General features: G+C 39.2%; 1 non-coding gene across 1 annotated transcript; it reads right to left on the reverse strand.

Annotated features, from left to right (window-relative positions):
- Positions 1-2,741: 2,741 nt before the first annotated feature.
- Positions 2,742-2,848, reverse strand: LOC146905321 (small nucleolar RNA R71). Its single transcript, XR_015020960.1, has one exon. It is a non-coding gene; the product is annotated as a small nucleolar RNA R71 (small nucleolar RNA).
- Between the last annotated feature and the right edge of the window lie 533 nt (positions 2,849-3,381).

A 3,381-nucleotide genomic window follows, 5' to 3' on the forward strand; every position in this document is an offset into this window, starting at 1 on the left:
TTGAACGGTCCCATTGGGTATTGTTAACAACCAATCCTTTGCTTTTCTCATCAAGATGAAAGGAAACAACCTTAGCTTCTTTTGTGCATCAGTTACAGTGGCTGGTTGTACACAAAACTCACATGTTTCAGCAAAGCGGCTTAAGTGTTCATGTGGGCTCATGGCTTCGGTGCCATCGAATTGTCTGTCTCTCAAACCATTGAGAACAGTAGTCTTGATGTCGAAAGCAACGGGGTTAGCGGGTTGAAAAGTGTGGGTCAGTTGACCGTGATGAGTTGCTAACCCATAGTCTCCTAGCTTTGGTCTTGGTGGTACAGGTTCTCCCATGATAGCAGATCTAGGAGAAGAGATTGTTTCAGATTCAGTAGAGATTGACTCTGGTATTTGTTCTCGAACACCCGGTGGAACGGAATGAGACAACCTTTGCAACCGGACAGCTTTCCGAAGTGCTCTAGCAGTTCTTTCAATTTCTGGATCATACTCTAAGTCGTCAGAGCTTTGTTTACCTCGCATAAACAGCAAAATACCTTAGTAACGCTGCACGATAAAGAGTAATCAAATGAATACTGAAACAGAAAATTTAAAATAAAAACAGAAATTTAAATTGCAGAAATCCTAAATGATAACGTAATTGCCTTGTTGAAATAAATCAACAGTCCCCAGCAACGGCGCCAAAAACTTGATAGGCGTTTCGCAAGTGCACCAAATACTATCGAAGTAGTAAAAATATCGATCCCACGAGGACTGTTTTTAATCTCAATAATTCAATTACGTTGCACCTTAGGATGTGTAAAAGTTGTTTTGATTTGCCACTAGGCAGTAGATTGGTTTGTGATGACATGCTGTCATTACGTAATTTTTAGGACTTATTTTGACATTTTGATAGAGTTCTAAGCAACATTAAGTGTCCAGGAGCAGTTAAAAGCAACAAATTTGGAAGAACTGGATTGAAGCCAATCGTACTGCGATTCTCTAATCGCAATGCGATTTCTTGAAGTCAGAGAGCATGTTTTTCAAGAAGCTGGATCGTAATACGATCCAGCCAATCGTGATACGATTTCAAGAAGGGCTTTTAAGGAAATTAGGGTTCAAAAAAGCCATCGTGGTACGATTTGCAAATCGCAATGCGATTATGGGAGATCCAGAAGTTGCCTACTTAAGCCCAACTTACTCTCAAACATAAGGATTACGATTTTGGAGAGCTAAAGTGCGATTTTAACACCCAGAAGGCTGCAGCGGAGAGGATTTCATCATCTCTAACCCAGTTTATGTATGTTTTAATTCTTCCATTGATTATGCTATTTGTAAACTCAATTATGAGTAGCTAAATCTCTTAGAGATTAGGTCGGAGATGAACCTATGTAACCCTAATTGATCATATGTTGCTGTGAAACTCTATTGTTTATTAATGAATTTCTAGTCTTTATTCAATTCAATTGTTCTTAATGCTTTTTATATCCTGATCAAATATAAACATGATTTTGTGAGATCGAATGACTACTGACCATAGCTTTCGACTTAGACCTAATTGAATTGTTCTGATAAACATGGTTAGTCTAGGAATAGATAATCGTTTGTTAGTGATATTAGGTTAACGTTCATAAAACCTTCAAGGATTATTAGACCACCTAAGGAATTAGGGGCTGTAGTTTAAGAAGAGGGTCCTAACTCAAGGGATTGATTAGGGCTAATTTGTTAACTATCGTGAAACTAGAAAATCATTAGTAATAATAGGTGCAGTAACCAATTAGGGGAAACATAGAGGATTCGAAGACCTGATCTCATCTCTCTCCATATTTTCTTAATCAAATCTTATTCTTTTAATTGATTTCTTAAAATCAAACCAAATCTACTGCCTAGTGGCAAAACAAAATAAACTTTTATATATCCTATTTTTATAACGCAATTGAATTATTGAAGTTAAAAACAGTCCTCGTGGGATCGATATTTTTACTACTTCGATAGTATTTGGTGCACTTGCTAGAGATCTATCAAGTTTTTGGCGCCGTTTCCGGGGACTGTTGAATTATTTCAACAAGGCAATTACGTTATAATTTAGGGTTTTTGCAATTTAATTTTCTGTTTTTAATTTTTATTTTTCTGCTTTCATATTCACTTGATTACTTTGCGTTGTGCAGTGCTACTAAGGTATTTTGCTGTTTATGCGAGGTAAACAGAGCTTAGACGACTTAGAGTACGATCCGGAAATTGAAAGGACTGCTAGAGCACTTCGGAAAGCTGTCCGGTCGCAAAGGTTAGCTCAGTCTGTTCCACCGGGTGTTCGAGAACAAATACCGGAGCCACTCTCAACTGAATCTGAAACGATCTCTTCTCCTAAATCTGCAACTATGGAAGGAGAAGGAGTTTTACCACCGAGACCTAAGCTAGGAGACTACGGGTTAGCCACTCATCGCAGTCAACTGACCCATACTTTTCAACCAGCTAACCCTGTAGCTTTCGACATCAAGACAACTGTCCTCAACGGTTTGAGGGACAAGCAATTCGATGGGACTGAAGCTATGAGTCCTCATGAACACTTGAGCCGCTTTGCTAAAACCTGCGAGTTTTGTGTGCAACCAGCCACCGTGACTGAAGCACAAAAGAAACTAAGGCTATTTCCTTTCACCTTGACGGGAAGAGCAAAAAATTGGTTGCTAACAATACCAAACGGGACTGTCCAAACATGGGAAGAATTAGAGCTGAAGTTCTTGGAGAAATATTTTCCTATGTCTAAGTATTGGGACAAGAAGATGGAGATCTCTAACTTCAAGCAAGGAGAAGGTGAATCATTGTATGATGCTTGGGAGCGATTCAATTTGCTTCTTAAGAGGTGCCCTAATCATGAGTTCAACGAGAAACAATACCTCCAAATCTTCACTGAGGGGGTAACACCAAATACTAGAATGTTCTTAGATGCTTCCGCGGGAGGTAGTCTCAAGAGCAAAACTGATCATGAAGTCCAAGCTTTAATTGAGAACATGGCTGGAAATGAGTATCGGGCTGAAGCTAAGAAGAAAGAAAGAGGAGTGTTTGGGGTGAGTGAACAAACTGCTATCCTTGCTAACCAAGCAGCTATGAACAAACAAATCGAAGCTCTAACTAAGGAGTTTCAAGGCTTCACTTTGGCTCATAAGCAACAACAAGTAGCTGCAATAAAATGTGACTTATGTGGTGAAGAACATCCCAATGGTGAATGTGTTCCAGAAGGATCAAGTGAAGAAGCTAACTTCATGGGAGGTTATCAAAGGCAGAATCAATACTACAATTCAGGCATCAATAAGCATCCAAATCTAAGCTACTCAAATAACAATGCTTTGAACTCTCAGATGCTCACTCCTCCTCAACAACAACAAAGGAAGCCATCAGCTCCTGAGGAAACTA

Source organism: Medicago sativa, chromosome 7 (genome assembly GCF_051527215.1).
Source record: "Medicago sativa cultivar Bolivia chromosome 7, Bolivia_mono, whole genome shotgun sequence".
Classification (NCBI taxonomy): Eukaryota; Viridiplantae; Streptophyta; class Magnoliopsida; order Fabales; family Fabaceae; genus Medicago; species Medicago sativa.